This window comes from Melospiza melodia, chromosome 1 (genome assembly GCF_035770615.1).
Source record: "Melospiza melodia melodia isolate bMelMel2 chromosome 1, bMelMel2.pri, whole genome shotgun sequence".
Lineage (NCBI taxonomy): Eukaryota > Metazoa > Chordata > Aves > Passeriformes > Passerellidae > Melospiza > Melospiza melodia.
This window is the reverse complement of record NC_086194.1, coordinates 161432108-161451031: the sequence shown is the minus strand read 5'-3', so window position 1 is coordinate 161451031 and position 18924 is coordinate 161432108. Positions and strand designations below refer to the sequence as shown.

The window sequence follows — 18924 nt, the reverse complement described above, 5'->3', positions numbered from 1 at the left end:
CACCTTCCTCTCACGTATCAGAGCACCCCCATGCCAAAATGAATTTAATATGGTGCTGTCATCCTGCCTCTATGGATGAAGCAAAGCAATACTAATAGTTTGGATTTACTTATGTCAGTTTGAATTCAGGCAAGGTTGCAAGTCTGAGCCCAGCACACCCCAGCAGTGCCAAGTGCAGACCCCAGCAGTGGCAGAAGGTGCCCTGGCAGGTGTCACCCTGGCCATCACTGCTGGCTGCCCTTTCTGTGCCAGGCTCAGGCTGTGGCACTCCAATGCCATGGGAGGAGGAGGGCTCCAGCTTCCCTCAGCACCATCACCCTGCACTGACACTAACCCCACAACCTCAACCCTGCAATCCAGCCAGCTCAGCTAACTAACACCTCGTCATTTAAATATTTAGGGCACTTTGCCACAAATGCAGGTGCTTTTGTTCCTCTGCTCTTTCACGTGGACTTCACTAAACAGCTTTTGGCCACCTGTGAACTGTCACAGGGGACAGTTCAGCATCTTGAACAGAGCTACCAGGCACACAGGTTAATGGATGAATGTTAATGTACAAATATGCTGAACCTAAATGGACTCTCTCAAATGAGATTCAGAAATAACTACAGAAAATATGGTCAGAGGTCACCAGAGAAACCTACGGGTAATGCAAATTCAAATTTATACAGAATCATAGAATAGTATGGGTTGAAAAGGACCTTTAATTATGTACTCATTACAATTAAAATAGATTTTACTCCAGTCCTCTGCATATACACCTCTCAGTGAAGGAAACATTGGCTCTAAAGGATCTCCTATAAAGCAAATTAAGTAAACACCTTTAAACAACCTCAGCAACCCTCCAAATCCAGGCAAGGTAGTTACAGCTCTTTAGCCTGTACTTCATGGATCTTCACAGCAGTCTGTGGAATCAGTCATAACTTTCCCATTTGTCCTTTGCAACATTATGACAACTTCTGAATAACTGTGAAGCATCACAGCTTCCTCAACTGGAACCTCCTCCACTGTCCCAAGGCAAACTGCACTGTTTGGATTTAATTTCTATTTATATGGCTGTGTTTTCCAGATGAAATGTGTGGTCTGAGCAAAAAACACACCCAGAGTCTTCACTGCCTTCATCCAAACTCAGCCACGCGCTCTCACATGTCCCACTGAAACAACCAGGGCCCCACCTGGTACCCCAAAATCCCTTAGAGCACTCTGCCCTTCAGGAAGCTCTGTAGTGCTCTGTTGAAAGATGAACAGTACTCAAAAATTTTATATTTCATGGAGGCTGCATTTAAAAAGATTTTCTACTGTCCTCATTGGAGTTACGCATTTTGGATGTGTGACAAAGCAGACATAGTGTGCAAAGAAATATAAATTCTGACTGCACAAAACTACCCTAAAGCTAGAACTTCAGCATTGGATATAGACTGAATTTGACCCCTTGAATAAAATTGCTCAGATCTTCTCTGCTGCTAAAATAAAGGCAGAATTTTGTCCTGCAAGATTCCTGGTGCTCCTCAGTTTACAGCACAGTTTAACTAGAGACCTGTCTAGTTTCTAGTCCCCACCTCAAATAGCCTTGTCAAGTCACACAGTCAGCAAAAAGCAGCCAGGGCAGGGTTTTATTGTCAGGGAATGTAAACAAGTAACAGGCAGTGCTGTTCATATATCTCAGGTTGGTGCATATAATTTCAATTAAAGCATTTATGTAGATACAGATGCAAATCAGGTTCAGCATAGCATCTGACAAATTACTATCAAAGACCTGAGGCTACTGGCAAATTATCAGCATGAGCTCTCATGATGTGAAGGTATGAAATCCAATCTTGGTCCAGACACTGTATATTTTATTTGGCTTAAATTGACAGTAAAACACCATACTGATGCATACGAAAGAAGTTAAATAGTCTTCAATTTGAAAAAAGAGCACTGAGGAGGTAAACCAACCTCCTTATAATTTGTCCTTTAGACCGCCTGTGTCTAGCCAGAAAAAACCCTTTCTGCAACACCTACCAAAGAAACTCAAAGCATCTCTGAAATGTTAATTAATCCATACTCTCCTCAAGGGATATCTATTTTAAAGATGGTTATATGGAGCCTGCATTCATCTCTCATTTGTCAAAGTCTCCCAGGGGAAAAGCCACAGAGATCAAATCTGGACCTTGGCTGTGCTCCTCCACATTCTCATCACAAGACTTCCCCTTCACAAAAATCACAAGAACTCACTCACACCAGAGAGGTGTGAACCTCTCTGGCCTAGATATCGCTGCCTCAAAGTAGTGTTAACTTCAAAACCTTGTTTAACTTGCAAAGATGATTACAAGCCAAGAAAAATAAAGGAAAACAAATCACAAGAGAAAAAACACCCACTCCCAACATTTGAAAATTGAAGCAATCTTTAGATCATACTGAAAGAATCTTATCTTTGTAAAATGTAAAGGTATGACCAAGGTAATCTTCACAGCAGTATCAGCTGCAACTTCTGCTACTTCTTCCCTCCAGGTTCAATTTCCATCTTTGGGGCCTTGCAAGGGAAGAGCAATTCTGCTTCATTCAGAACCACCCAGCAATACAATGCTTGGAAAGAGGCAATAGCTCCTAAGGTTTTAAAGCAGACTTAACTTGATTAACATCAATGATGTTTAGGTACATGCTTAACATTTTATCTGCAATAGCCTCACACATTTCCCAGGGTATGAAATTCCCACTGGCACTGACAGAAATGAAATCACATTTCCAATTTATTTGGAACAGATGCATCAAGTTCCTTGGAAACAATTGTTATTACTGGTGATGAAGAAGGAGAAGGAAGCACAGTAAGGTTTGGAGTTACACAGGTACATTCACAGCGTGACAAAATGTGACATATCCATGTCATAGCATTACTATGACAACAGTGTTTGGAAGACGTGTAACCAGCATTTTGTAAGCATATGGTCACATACTGGCCCCTTCCTGTGCTCAAAATGAAAAGCAAAACAGAAGGACAGAAGCTAAAGGCATGAAGCCACAGACTGGACAGTTTGCATTCCTTTGTCCTGATATCAGTTATAATGACTGCACAGTCATTCAAATACTTTGCTTATAGATGTGTTCATTTGTCTTTAGCATCTTGCTTCCAAAAAACCCAAAAAACCTCCAAGAAACATATAGAAATAGCAAGTGTTGGTTTTGAACATTGGGACACCAATGTGAATTCCTACAGTAACTGTGATTTCATGGCTGCAGGGAGTGTGTGGAAGAGGGGAACAAGAAATGCTGCTGTAATTAAGGAAATGATTCTGAGGTTGCACCTCCTGTCATCTGTTGGAACAGGCTAAATGTGAGAGCTTTATGCTCCTGGAAATTGGACATCCCTGCTTTCCATGGCTGTTAAAGAGAACTGGTGCACACATATATATACACATATGTGTGTGTGTGTGTGTATGTATACGTATATGAAAATTGCTGGAGAGCAGTTAATACTGCAAGTTCTGCTTCTCCACAGCACATCTCTATCTTTAATGGAGTACCTGCTTCAGCAAAATAATTTTCTGGGTCTCCTTTTCAAGAAGAAAAAGTGGCAAGTTTCACTGAAGAGGGAGGAGGGGTCAAGACTGTTACAAAGGATGAGACACCCCCCTACTTATTTTGGGAGAAAACCAAGCCAAAACCACAGCCTTACTATGTACTGGTTCTAAGTCAGAGCCCAAATACCTAAAAGAGGCCAAGTTTGCCATCTTGACAATTTCTTGTTGATAATCACATCTCAGTAGACTTCTTCCTTATCTGATGACTTAATCAGGCAATTTCAACAGATTGAATGATTGCACTAGTTCTGCCAAAAGCAGTAAGTGACTTGCAACATACAAGCAAACAGATAAATAAGAGACTTGCAGGTCTGATGTGGCCCCAGCTGGCACATCCTTAGGGAATTGTTTGGAAATCAGTGGTCCCATACTGTACTGAGAAGCTGAGCCACTCAGGCAGCAACTCATTACCAGGGACATGGGTGCACCAGAGGAAAAGGAGAGGGCAGGAGGGTATAACTCCAGCCAGGCTGTGGGAGAGATTTTAATTCCCTGCCTGACCTTGTATAAACCATTTTTACTCTCCAGAGCTTCTTCACTTAATTCTTGTAACAAAACTTTTCTGTATCACAAATACTGGTATGGTAAATACCCAAGAGGATACAAGGTGCTTTTATTTTAAAAATATGAGATCAAATAGGCACCAATAAACCACTCACTCATCTGCTTCTCCAGTGAGGCTTGGAATAACCCTGAAGGCCTGAATAACCCTGTTCTTCTTGAGCAAAGAAATGTGTAACTAAAATGCTGGGGAGGAAGAGCAGTATTTCATCAAAGGACCTGTACTAACAGTAGCAGTCTAGCAACATAATCTCTTGAAGGGAGCCAAGGATTAAAAGTTGGTGTGGAAAGACACAGTAGATAGTAAAAATACAACAGTATCCATCTTTCAAAACTCAAGGGGTCTTGAAAGAGGGTGCCAGGAAGCGGGAAGGGAGTTGCTCTGCCCAAGAGATGAAGTTGTGCCTTGTTTCCTCTGTCTGCATATTTTTCCACCTTTTATTTTTGGATCTCGCAACACTATCCAGCACTAGATGGCACATAGCTGGAATAACAGCCACGGTGCCCTGCTCCAGAGCACAGCAGCAACACTGGGACCACCCTGCAAAGAAGGAAGGGAAGAGAGAACATGGAACATTCAAATGCATCTCTCACCTCTGTTTTACTTAGGAGGATTTGAAAACACACCTTTAGGAACTTACAGGAACTGATTTCCCAGAAGTGCTGCAGCAGCAGAGGAGGCCCTGTGTGACCCAGAGGCTGTGCAATGGGCAGGGCAGTGGTGCAGAGCCCAGCACCAGTCCCTGGCTGGCCGCAGAGAGGGCGGCTTCCCCAGCACAGGCACGCCTGCCTCGCTCAGGAATCACACCTCTGGCAGGCTTGGCCAGGACAGCTCTGCTGGCAGGAGTCTGTAGAGTAGGCATGGCTTAACCCCGAGCTATTTTCAGCAGGAGGCGGGAGGGATGCGAGCTAACTTCCCAGTATACAGCACAGCCTGTGTCACAATACAAAATCCAGCCTCTGTGCCTTGCCACACAGAGCTGCTCCGTGCACTGCAGGTGGGGACCATTAGATGCTGTCAAGTAAGAGCCAAGATGCTGATGCCATGAAGTAAATGGTTTTATAAACCCCCCAACAGGACAGTTTTCATTGATACACAAACTGTACATGAGCACTGTTGTATGCTCCATCACATCAGGTCAGTGCAGAAGGACACACCTGTACAAGCAGGGCACTCAAAAGGCCAATTTAGAGTTCTTAAGCCCAGGCAAGCACAATGCATAAACTGCATCACTAGAAAAAATGTGGAACTAAAACATCTCCAAGGAGATTAAACTCTTCTGAAAAGGCCAGGTGCAGCAGGTGTCCCATGACAGCCTGATAGCAGACTCAACCAGAGCCATTTTATTTGACTGGTTGACCTGTTCCCCTATTTCTGCCCAGGTTCTGGTTCTGCCCTTTTGTCTCTTTATTTTAGGCCTGGATAACATTTTCTTGTGTCAGAATTTACTGTGACCCAAAGCAGCTAGTGGCTGGAGTAGACACCAATCTAAACACACATGAAAACTTGAAGTAACACTTCCAACCCTGAGTATCACCCCTGAGGACACAGGCAAACACAGTTATAGCTAATCAACAGCTGTTTTCTGCTAAAAATGCTAGAGACCTGCAAGTCCCAATGAACTCCCAGTACCCCATGGACCACTTAGATGCCAAGATATCACTTCAAAGGCTGGACTTTAGAAACCACTTTTCATAAATCTGTACAATCATTTTTATCTTGACATGATTACATTGCCAGAAGCAGAAAAGGCATTATGATTCGTAGCATTTTCTAAAGCACAGTCCAGTTCTCAGTCTGAAAGTGCTGAAATGAGGAATTTGCCCAACTCTACAAATACATGCTTTCTCCTTGGAGACGTAGCTCACAGGCAGAGGATACATCTGGAATTCCTCTGCTGCCAGCCACTGGTTTAGTTCATGTTATGATACCAAGAACTGAAAGTTGTTTCTGCTGAGAACCCCTCTTCTTCCAATTGTTTCATAGGATAGAGTGAGTTCCTATGTTAATGGAAGTGTTAATTATCACTGTGTTTTCCCACATAATTGATGCCTGACAACCAATGCCTTTGGCAGTGGTAAGACATGGCCCCTAACATTCTGAATTACACTGATCTTTTCTCTCCTCAAGAAAAGAGATTTTACATCTCTCACCTGTGCTTCAGCCTCAGAGCTGAAGGAATCATGTCTGTTTTGGATGGCAGACTCCTCCTAATTACCAAGGAAAAGGTGAGGAAAAGGCTCCCAAAACTCAGGTTTTAATAAAACCTTTAACCTTTGTGCCCACGCTGAGAGGCATACCTTTGTTGAGGAAGGGAGCAGCTCTACAAAAGGAGAGGTAATGGCACTCAATGGTAACTAAAAACCAACAGTGATCTGCTCTGCAGTCTCCACTGCAGCTTTTTCTAGAAAAGCTGCACCAGCCAACAGCCAGAGACTCAATTCTTGCATCTACCCATTTTCCAGATTTTGGAGGAATTACCTCAGTAAAGAGTCACAAAAGAAGCTTAAGATCTGGGTGTTATTCTTGTAGCAGGAGAATCCCAGAAATCTTCCCCAAAGACACTTATGCTACTTTTGGGGGCAAAAGCAGATGGCATTCAGTATGCTGCTGGAATATTCCAGGAGATCAGCATGACAAAGGAGTCCCACCAGCACCTACTGAAATCATACAGGATGCAGCAGGACCACCAAGTTGTGTCACCACATTCACCTTGCCAGAGCTGTGTGAAATAAACATTAACTTAAACATAGTTTCAGTGAAGAGCTTTGAATCTCTACCCTGGGTCTGCCCTAACTTTGCTCCAGCAATTGAAAGGAATGGCTCCAGGAGACATACCAAGCATCTGTTGCAACTTAATATGATGTGGGATTAAATATTCACTGTAAAAAATAACAAGAAAGTTGTACCAGAGAATGTTTCTGATATGGATTTATTTTGCCACCCGGTTCCACTTCTGCACTACCTGCAACCCCAGAAGCTCAAAGAGTATTGAAGGCTGGCCATTCCTGACACACCCTGCATCTTCCAGACACAGAGGACCTTTTTCACTCTGAAGGCCAGCTGGATGTGGGAAAGATCTTAAACACTGTACAAACTGGTCCTCATTCCTGGAGTCATACCTGCTCTCTTTAAAGCATATCTGCCTGCTTTACCAAAAAATGCCTCCCACATGTATTTACACCAGGGCTCACTCTGCAGATGGCTGTGGGAAAGAAACAGAGATTTTAACCTGCCGGGTGCACCACCAGCTGAGCTGCAGTTGGGATTCAGTGGACAGACTCCTTATTGCTGGTAGACTTAAGCGATGAGATGAACTCAGTTTTATCTCCAAAATCTGGATGGAGGGGTAAAAGAGCTTCCCTGCTGTTTCTTGGTATCAGAGAGAACTAAAACAACTGGCTCCTTCCCAGGGAATTCACTACTCACTGCTCATCTCTGTGATGATGCAGGAGCTCTGTCTGGAAGGGACAGGAATGACTTGTAGCAATGGCTTCAGATGAGGCTCAGCGAGTGTCCCCTTCATCACACTAACCAGACTTCAATTAAAAGTATCATTATAGTTTTGGGCAAAACATTTCCATCCTCTGCTGGCTGCTTTCTATTGCTTGGCTCCTGGCAAAATGTTCAACTTTTGTGCCTCAGTTTCCCCACCACTTAAACAAGAGTAATAAAACCTCCTGTGGAGGTATCAATTCCACCTTGGTGCTTGTATAGGAGGAGGATGCAAAGGAAAGCACTACAAGAACCCGAGATCATCAATAAAGCATCCAACACTGCCACTGATGCTTCAGCAAACCACCAGCCCACTCGACCCCTAGGAGTGGGCCAGATGTGAGCAGTACAGCCAGATGTGCAGCACTAGCTCAGAAAGCCAAAACACAGTAAGAAGTTGCCAGGTTCTTCATATTCATGAGCTTTTTAATAAAGCTCCACAAAACTTGGAGGCATGTTCTCTGCTGTTGCTCTTGCCCTTTTGCACAGCGAGCAAGTCATAAATATTTCAGGGGAAGAGTCCAGAAAATTTGCAAGATTGGTCCTAGCCTTTTACAGCATTAATGAGCAGACCATTAATAGTTAATGAAGCAGCTGCTGGTGATCTCAGAGGTAAAGGCAAGATGAGAACAGTAGCGTTTGCCCATTCACTACAATGTGATAATGTGAAGGAATGGCTTGATCCTTCTATCAAATTCTCCCCATCACAGCAAGACCCAGAAGCTGATCACAGGACTTCCAGCAGAACCACACACAACCCCTTGCCCCACTGCTGTCACCCAGCACGGATGGAGGCTGCTGGAAGTGGTCTGAACCAAGTGTCCTGATGCTCTGTGCACATCTGAGGGACTGCAAAGGCTTCAGTGCTGTGTCTTAAACACAAGACTAATGCTCCAAACAATCAGGCAGGACCATGCAATGCCTATGTGCAGGTGTGTGTGCACCCCATAGCCACACATATGTAAAAATGCCAATAAAAAGAGTGGGTGTTGACGCCTTTTAAAAGTCTCAACTGTTTGTTCAAAGCTGCACTTTGAAAACCAAACTCACAATACAACTGGGCAGCCAATTTCAAAGAACAATTTCTGTGATTTCAGCCTCAGATGCAGCGAGGACTTTGGTGAAAAGGTATTCTTGCTGTACTTACTCTTTTTGTATATCTGAACTGACATCCCCTGGCTGTATCTCTGCAGACAGGAAAGCGCCTTGCAGACAAGAAGTCACCTTCCGGCAACTCTGCTTGCCAGGAGCTTTACCAAGGAAGGGCATCACTGGCCAGGCTGTTGGTGCAACTGCAGTCCTGCAGCCCCTTTGTTTTGAGAATTGGGTAAAAGTTTGGACAATGCCAAACTCAAATTTCCTTCATTTTACTACTGCCAGTATCACTGATTTTTAAAGGATTAATGAGGTTTGTTTCCATCTTCCTCCACATTCCTGTGTATGTGGGTCCATCAATCCCAGCACAGTAACTTCCTACTGGTCTAATGAAAACAGGGAAGTTGTGGAGAGACCCTCCACCACCTGTGCTCTGGAGGGTGGCCAGTGTGACCCAGTGCACGCAGGAATTCAGCACCACAAATCAAACACACTAAAAGCGGTTTGCGTCAGTCCTTGGCCCCGGGAATAATCAGCCTCCTGGATTTCAGCTCACATCACATATGGTTTGTCAGTTTAAGCCTTTTCTGTGGTTTTCTACTAGGGGTCTGCAGAGAAAGCAAGGATTGATAGCAGAGAGGCTCCCTGAAGACCCCCAGATGGATAGGGACAGCCAGACCCACCTCCTTCAACAGCAAGCTAAGCTGGGCTTGGATGCAATCTGAGTATCTCCCTTTTATGTAAGTGTCCTTAGCACAGAGTGCAAAAGTTCATCTGTTCCAGCCGTTCAGGACTGGCAGTCAAGAGCTTTGCATTCAAAGGGAATAGAAAAAGGAAAAGAAAAGCTTAATCTCAAAGTTACAGTCTTAATTCCACCCTGCAAACCAGAGATGTTTTAGTAGTGCAGGAGTCAAAGGCAACGGCAGCACTGGGCCCTTTGTTAAATAATTAACTACGATTTGCCTAATCCATCCATCCCAGGTTCTCACTGAAGAGACAAAAACCATCCCCATCAACACCCCACTCTCACCCAAGCAATGAGCTTCCTACAGCACCTCCTCGATAATCCTCTAGTTTTTAACAAAACTGCTCCTTGACTTTTCTCACCTTCAAACATGATTCTGCCTGCTGCTCTCAATGCAGATCAAAGGTGACCTTAGTCGATCCTTACTGTGCTAAGACATAAATTTATTAAGTTAAATTTCAAGTAATTATGTTATTCTGTAATTTTATTAAAAGCTATCATTTGCCAAACATGCTCTGGAAAATAATTACTACTCAGACTTAATAATAAAGTACATAATTGGCAATGAATGTATACTGCCTCTTTTAAAAATCCATAGTATGTAATGTTCCTTCATGCTTTGAGTGGGGGGTGTTTTAAAGTGATCCTAAACATTGGTTTAAAGACTTTAATACCTTAAACTAATTTAAATCGCACTAAGGATGAAATGTTACAAAGGAAGAACCCTGCCAGATTCAGATGTGTGTTGGGCTGTTTCTCACTCACACACTCTATTTTGCATAATTTAAGAACAAATATTTTAAAACAGCAGACAAGTGAAAAAAAAATCTTTAATGATCAGAACAACCTACCCAACCTCACACGTTTCTTAATCAACTTCCTATTATCTGCCTGTTTCATTTAAAAAAGAAGGAAAAAAAAAGTTGACATTTTACCTTCTCCTCCAGCAAAACTGTGATGTTAAGTGCGTGTTACATTTTTGTTTCCAACCCTTTGAGAACTTATTTTTTACTGATTTTACAAGACAGCAAAGGGACACGAGCCATTCATGCACTAGCCAAAAATTATCAAGCTGCAACCCCAAACAAGCCAAGGGGCCACAGCAGAAGCTGAATGTTCCACAATGAGTATCTGTCAGCTGCAGAGAACAACACTAAAGGGTTGCAAATCACAGTCCCTTTCCACTGCTGTGCAGAGCAGCAATCAGGAATTTGAGCAGGAGAAGGGTGTCTCAGCCAACCTGTGCCAGAAGCTCAGCATGGAACACATTTGGGAGATGCTGAAGCAGGGCCCAGATGCACAAACCAAGCAGTGACCTTGCAACACACAGAGCAGCCTCCACCCTGAGACTCAGTAAAAGGATCAGGACAAGAGAGAAGCAACAAATAAAACCCCTATCTACACAGGAATGAACAAAACACAGGCAGATTAAAAAAAATTAAAATAACTAAAGCATGTTAGCTGAAAACATGAACCAGTCTAAGTGGTCCTACTGCTTGTGCCAGGGAAAGGCAAATAGGAAAGGATGCCTTGACTGCAAGGCAGAAAACTGAAAAATACAATCAAATTCCCACCTTGGCCGCAGAAATCAATACAGAGAGGAAACTCAGGTATGAATTCAGGTTTCCTGTGCAAATACACCATTCAAAATGCATCAACCTACAACTCACACCACTCCACACAACATACCTCAAAGCTAGAAGTGTGGCAGAGCCCAGGTGATAATTCCCATCCCTCTTGCTGTCTGCTACCATCTGTAAGTAAAACAGCCGCAAATCCTTTGCCACACAGTACTGCATACCATTTACACCACCACAAATTTTGGGATGCAGCTTGTGTTAAATACCCAGAATCTCCTCACACACTTTTCCCATTCAACAGCACAGTTCAAAGCAGATCCCTGTCTCCATCAAGCACCACAACAGGCTTTGCCCACAGATGGAAAGGTGCTCTCCATGTCCTGTGAGCACCCTGCCACAGCAAGCTCCTTGTTGGGATGCAAATTGAGCCCCCCAAAAAAATGTCACGGTGGGAATAGACTGGTAGGGGGAGAGGTGAAGGAAGAGGGTACCACAAAGAAATTAAAAATACAAACCATGTGCTCAACAATGATCTTCCTTTTGAACTGAGCATGGGGCACAGACAGGGATTTGTACATATTTTTTTTTGTGTGTACATTTTCTTTAATTTAGAAGAACCTTATATTTAAGTCCCCCAGAATTTTTGTGGGAGAGTAAGCAGCAGAGGGCTCAGCACAGAACTGGAGCCAGCTGGTAAAGGCTGTCTGGTGCCTGCTCACCCCTTGCACCCTAGGGCAGTAAACTCTGAAGTTGAAAGCACTCACCCTTGAGCACTTTGTGGTGAGAACAAGACCATTCACTACTCACCAAGGGGCAAGAACAGAGCAAGGAAAAAGCAGTTCAGGTTTCAGGAGATTAACTTTAAATCCACCAACTCAGTGCTCTGATTTGCTGCTGGAGAAGAGATGGGGCTGGAGCTAAGATCATTCCTATGTACAAGCTCTTTTCAGCATAAATAATACATTGTGACACTCCTCTCCTGACTTGGACATGTACGGAGTGTTCGTACACTCTCCTGGACCATCACACAGAGAGTAAACACATAAAAATAAGTTGATAAGGCTAAGATCCAGGATAACAGGACAAACAAACAGAATCTAAGGCACTCAAGTATATTTATGGTTGAAAGCAAAATCCTTCGGAGAGCTAAGATTTTTTTTCCTTTATCTGATTAAGTGTGGATCTTGAAACTTGTGTTTGCCTTGAGCAGCATTTCCCAAACCACATCACCCCCTCGACATCACCAAGGCACACAGACAAGATGCCAACAGATACACAGAGGAGGGATATCCTGAGAAAACTATTTTAGCAATAGTGAAATTGTAAGGATGCTCTCAAGAGATGCCAATTTAAAAGTAGTAAAGAAAACAGTTCACTCCAAACACATCATTCTTTCTTGTCACTCCAATTGTTTTAAAACACATGTAGAGCCAACTCCTCTCTTATGCTGAAGAATCCTAGACAGGCAGAGAGAAGTAGAGGCTTCTTTAGACAGCACTTTGAATTTTTCATCACCATGTACACCTGGAAGCTTCCTACCTGCTGTAGGTGGGCAAAATCCTGCAGGTCCTTAGAGGCCACCAGGCCCTGTCCTTGGCACCCTGGCATGGGCACAATGCATTTGCCAACTCTTCACACAGCACTGGCACTTTCTCCTCCAACCCCTGGCACTTTCTCTGGTTTGAAAACCCCACGTGAAGATTTTCAACATCATCAGCCAGCTTTTTCAGCTGGTTTCTCAAAGAAAACTAAACCTAGCTCTCAAAAAAGTCCCACAGTGGAGCTGGTAGCTTCCTGGCAAAATACTTTACCTGAGCACAGGTTGGAAGGACCTGTGCCTTAGGTTAAAGCTCAGGTAAAAGGGCTACTGTCTCTCAAAAAAAAAAAAAAAAAAAAAGAAAAAAGAAAAAAAAAGGATGTAAAGCCCTGAGACAAGAAAAACAGATCCCAAAAATCTGCAACTGCAAGGTCATGACTGCTGGTACTGAATATTACTTGATGGTTATGAAAAGCAGCATCATAATGGTGACAGGCTGCAAGACATGATGTAGGGATGCCAGATAATAAATAGATAGTAAATACATGAGTGATAAAGGACTCTGTAACCACCTTTGGCTGAGCAAAAGGAGGGCACTGGTGTACTGGTCCCAGGGGTGGGAGCAGTGACAGTCATGTGGACTCCCAGCCAGGCAGCCAAGTGCTCTCCCTGGGAGGGAGCTGAGCACTCAAACAACTTCCTCGCCTTTCAATCACATGGAAATGAACAACACTCCTCACAGAAGGCCAGGAAGGGGAATCTATTTGGAAAAATGCAGAAAAAAAACAGCTTCAGGGGAAACTAGGATTGTTTGGGATAACCCCATCTTCCACAATTTTCAAGAAAGCTGTACCAAAGCCTGGAAGACAACAAGCACCAAAGGCTTTAACAGCAGTGTGCTCCCAGCATATCATTTAAATAAATCAGTTTCTGGAGAGACAAAAGACAAGGAAAAACTCCCTGCGGTGCCTGACAGTTTGTGCTCAAGAGGATGCTGAAAAAAAAACCCCACAACAAGACATATTTGCTTTTGAGGTGGGTGGTAGGAGGAGGGGAGGGGAAGGAATATCCCCAGAAACACTCCAGGCCAGAACCATCAGGACTTTCCTTCATTTTGTGTGAAAGTGAATCAGCAGTGCTCTGCCAGCCCGGCAGCAAAGCCTGGAGATGCTGCTGCTGTCTGCTTCATACTGGCTCTCACTGGCATGAGAGGAGGCAAAAACCTCCCTGCACCAATTCCCAGGCCACCACCCAGCACACTCCGAAACCCTACAAAACTTAACGGCTTCCAACTGGTGTATCCTCTTGGATTTTTGTCCTGCTAGTAGGATTTAAGAAGAAGAACAAGTATTTTCCCACTTCTGCTATCTAAGTAAAGTGCAACATAAAGTAACTGAAACTAATAAGCATGAAATTAGGTTGAGAAATGTAAAAAATAAATGTCCAAAACTTAGAGTGAGAAAAGTGAACACACACAAGAAAGGCAGCAGGAGGGATACAGAGATCTTGAGACATACTGATATTTTATTAAATTTCTCTGAGAGTGCCTTCAGCAGCAGCTCAGAATCTGCTTTTTTTGGGTGGTATTCAAAAAAAAAAAAAAAAAAACAACCCAAACAAACCATAAATAACAAGATTCTGCTTAAAATGAAAGGAATCACATTCTTCCCTATACAGTTTTGCTCAAAGGGCTTCTTCCTCCACTTCCTCCATCAAACTGGACAAGAGGTTAAGTAACACTGAATCTGAAGCTTTCTTAGTTATGGCCACTGACTCAAAAGGAGCAAGAAAATCTCTCTCTATTTGTTTGTTGGTGGAGGGTTTTTTGTTTGTTTTACGTTCCAGTGAATGAAATAAGCAGTTTTAACACTTATTAAAAATTGTGGGAACACAATACAATCAACTACAAAAGAGAAGCCAAAATAAACAGGTAATTTGAGGTTGCAAGTTAAAAAAAAATTTAGTATTTAGGAGGGGAAATAAGGTCAGGACAGGAAGAATTGGGGGGGGGGGGGGGAAGAAGGAAAATCCAAGATTTCAGACTTCTCATAGGCTCAATAAAGAAATGAAAAGCAGTGCAAGCCATTCCCATCCTACCCAACCCACTGCTCACACAAAATTAATTGTCCCCTCCATCAGTGCCAACTGAGACCACACTGCAGATCACAGCATCAAAATGCTACAGATTAAAAGCTAACACTGAAGATTTATGTCTCTAAATGTCACTTCATAAAGGAGGGAGAGAAGTAGAGGGCTGTTTCTCTGCAAAGCCAAAGCTACGAGTTTTCTAAGTGGCAAGGCAAGCAGCTTTGCTTTTCATCTTGCAACATTTTTCCAGGAAAGAAGATGAATTTCAAGCTGTGGAAGAATTTACCAAGTGAATTGAAAGCCACGGTGGGCAGGTAATATTGCTCTTGAGGAAACTCTGTGACTTGCACAGAACAATTTGCATTTGCCAGGATGTGCCCATCCCTGTAATCCAGAGCCTCCCCTGCCTGCAGCAGCAGGAGGGGCTGCACTGAACGGGGGCTGCACTCCAGCAGTGAGGCTGGAGGTTTCCCAGAGCACAGGGTGGATGTGCAGACACAAGAGCTGAACAAGCCCATGAGAGCAGGCATGTCTGCATGGGCACATCCCACACCAGGCCCGGACCACCAACACTTGCCATGCATTGCACCAGCCCAGGGCGGGACATGCACTGAAGCAGCTGTGCTGGCAAACCCAGGCGTGAGTGGAAGGGCTGTTACACCAGCAAAGGGACATTACTGCCAGTGTCACCTACTGAGACAGGGCTGGGATGATAAACCCATTATCAGCACACTCACCCAAGGAGAATGTCCTTGATGTGCTTGTGGGATGCAGACCAGACCAAAGCACCTAGTACCCTGCCTAATGAGGTATTAAACACATACAGCCTCACTTTGTACCAAAGCCTGTAGAGATGGGACAAGGGGCAATGGTTTTAAACTGTAAGAGTGTAGGCTTAGATTGGACATCAGGAAACAATTTAAAGATCCCTCTCAACCCTCAGGCTGGGCAATCCCAGACAAAGGCAGAGGCCTACAGGCTTTCAGAGCTTTTGAACCATGCAGATGGAAACTGCATCCAAGGCTGAGCCGGGACTGCATGGTACTGTTCACCCTGCAGTCTGTGTGGGTGGGAGCTGTGGAGATCTGTAAATTCCTCTCAATAAACCTGTAATAGTTTGAGAGGTAGGCAAGTGGTGAGCAGGCTCCAGTTTGCTACATCAGGTCCCCACTGGAGAACAGTGCGGAGGAGACACAAACTGCAGCCGGTGCTGGGGAGGCTTGTTCTCAGAACAAAGCTGAATTCCCTACCCCTGCCCTGCTTTCAGCACCCAGCATGTGCCCTCGCCTCCAGCCAATTTGCCAAAGGTTGTCAAAACTCACTGCAAGCTCACCCCCTCCACTCCTGACTTCTAACCATGCAGGTGTTCTAGATCTCCTTCTTCCCCATTTGCTTCCCAACCCTTCCTCCCCTGTGTCCCCTCGGGATGGCAAATGCTCCCCTCTGTCCAGCACTGACAGAGCCTTCCCACCAGAGCCCCACTGGGGCACTGCCCACTGCAGGCCACCTGCAGTCTCATCCAAGAATTCAAGGAGATGTTGCACCATAATCCACCTCCTCAGCTAGCAGAATCTCCCAGGATGACTTTTTTGAAGTCCCCTCCTCGCTGCCAACACCTAAACCTTCCCTCCTTGCCTGTGTGTTCTCTCTCTGCTCACTAACAAAACCAGGCCATCTGAGCCTTCTGCAGTGCTAAATACACAAAATCATTTCACACCTCTCCCTCAGTTTCACCAGCAGACTCACAATCCCAGTCATTCTACATAAACTGAGCTTATGGACATTCAGTTTTCACTGTAGGAACTGGTATGGGGTCCCACGATTCCGAAAAGATCTTGCCAAATGCACTGTCTATTTTCCAACTCACAACATTTCTACGACAACCCCCAGTGCTACTTTTTAAAACCAAAACAACCAACCAAACAACCCTTCTGCCTTGCTCAAGGCATGGTGGTTTTGGGGAGAGGGCTGGCTTGGTGATTTCTGAACTGTTTCTGGAAGGCAAGGCTGGAATTGAACACTGCTCCCTTCATCTTCCAAGCACCCAACTAATTTTATTTCCATTTTTCTACACCTTCACAAACCAAACTCTCAAATATTACTCCATATGAAAAGTATTTGAATCATTCTGGAAATCAACAGCTCTTTCAGCTTTTCAGAAAAAAAAACCAACTTACTGCTACCCTAGGACTGAACTGTATCATTACATCCCGTAAACTTCAGATCCATTTTTGAAGGGTTGATAAAATAAACTAACCACAAATATTAGTTCTAGCTGATGTGACACATGTAAACACACCCTGACAGAAGACCAGCAATAATCATAATGGCTTTAACTTAAAGCTTTATAGATTATTTTAATGCCAACTTTTGTTTATTACTTACTTTCAGTATGAGCAAATAGCATCATGTAGATGTGCAGTAACCTTTAGGGAAAGAACATACTTGCTGAATTACCCTCACACCTGAAAGAAAGTCAAACTACAATTACACTCCATGCAAAATGTAAATGCAGATTTACCTGACAGCCATGCTGAAATCTCAGGGAATTCAGCTGTGACACTGCATGTTTCTGAACAAATTCTAATTAAAATACTTTTTCTATTATTTTCAGAGGATGTTTCCATTCCTTAAGAGGACACAAAGAAAACTAATTTAGACATAGATCAAAACATCCCAACCAGAAGACACTCCAAATAGCATTTCTGAGAACCATCCAAGTTAGGGTAAAACAAAAAGAAACAAAACCTGAAGATGTCACACATGCAAATACAGTGATGTCACGTCTGGCATTAAAATCTTTGTCTTTTATGAGGATCAGCAAAACCTGCTGTGTTCTCATTCCAGCCTGGAGCAGTTTGAAACTGGTTTGAAAATGCAAAAAGAAGCCAGTAACTTTACTGTATGTAATGTTGGCTTTTTTCGACTTTTAATAAAAACACAATAAAACTTTCCCCTCCCCACAAGAAAAAACACTACAAACTTGGGCTGATTCATATAATGGGTTACTCATTTTACAGATATTGACAAGAAATTTCTGATTGTAACTAGAGTAAAAAGGAAAAAAGCAAGTGGAATTTTGAGACAAAGTGACTGGAAGGAGCATGCTACTTTCAGACACTGACAGCAGGAAATGTCCTGTGCGACAAAACTCTGACAGCTGAACTCTTGGGTGGACAGGCAGGAAAAACGTCATTTTACAGAGGTGAGCAATCACAAGGTCTTTGGGCTGATGACTGAGCTATAAACACCTATCCACTTTTTGGCACTGAGTTTATCACGGATACAAGAAGAAAGGACAAACATGGGACAGCTCTTGGCCATTGCTTTCTGTAGAAGCCTGGGGGGATAAACATGCATATGAGGGAAAAGTAAAATAATGACCAGCCAATTCTTAGCATTTATATTCTTCCCAATTGCTGGCCAGTACCTTGCTTTTCCTCATCCAGAAATCAATCTGCAATTCTGTTTCAAAGAGCTGCTGAGTTCATACAACATACTGAAGCCACATCTACATTAGAAAGGCTTCACCGCTACAGAAATGTATTACCCTGGCAAAGCACTCTGGACACAGATACCTCTTAAACAATAATATTGCTCATCTACTGCTCTAATAAAACCACGGCAGCACGCACCACTTCTAACACACACGCCATTTCCCAGAAAGGCTGCATGAATGAGCTTTCTGCTAGAGACATCAGACCTCCTCTAGTTACATCTGTGCCTCCACGACCCAGCAGCGGCCAGGAGGGAAACACCGCTCACAAAGTTTCACCAGTAGTTTAAAAATAAAAGGCACCTCGCTGACAGCCTTGTGCCGTGTCCCTGAGCTGTGAGACGTGCAGCTTCCCAAGGCAATGCACGCTGTGGCACTCTGCCCGCTGCTCCCCGCGCTGCGGGACCCGGCAGGCAGGAGCGGCCGATGCCCAGCGATCCTCATCACCCTTCCCACCCAGCCAGGAGTCCTACTCTTCCCTCCCATTCCTACTTCTGAGGATGTTTTCTCCCCTTGTGCTCTCCACCTTCCAATCCAAAACTTTTGCTGTGTTCCCCTGCGCGGCAGGACGTTCGCAAGTTCGCAGGGTTTCCAAGGAGCACCTGCCCCAAGAAAGGATGGGGAGCCGCCAGCGGAGAGAGGTGCTCGGGCAGCCAAGGGGGAGGAAATCAGAGCCATGCCCCGCCTCCCGGCCGTCTCCCTCCGGAGGGATTCCCAGGCTCAGAACTAACCGGAGTGCTCAGGGAAGAGCTGGGTACAGGGATCC

General features: G+C 44.1%; 1 protein-coding gene across 4 annotated transcripts in view; it reads right to left on the bottom strand.

The window, feature by feature from the left end:
• The window catches only part of ZHX2 (zinc fingers and homeoboxes 2), a 74296-nt gene that overhangs the window by 54214 nt on the left and 1158 nt on the right, over positions 1 to 18924 (bottom strand). For 2 of the 4 annotated variants that reach the window (XM_063173591.1, XM_063173583.1), the window contains exon 1: positions 17048 to 17610. The exons of the other annotated variants lie outside the window; for them this stretch is intronic. The gene's annotated coding sequence lies outside the window, so the exon portion shown is untranslated. Of the gene's footprint in view, positions 1 to 17047; positions 17611 to 18924 lie in introns of those variants that run through there. 4 annotated transcript variants of the gene reach the window in all.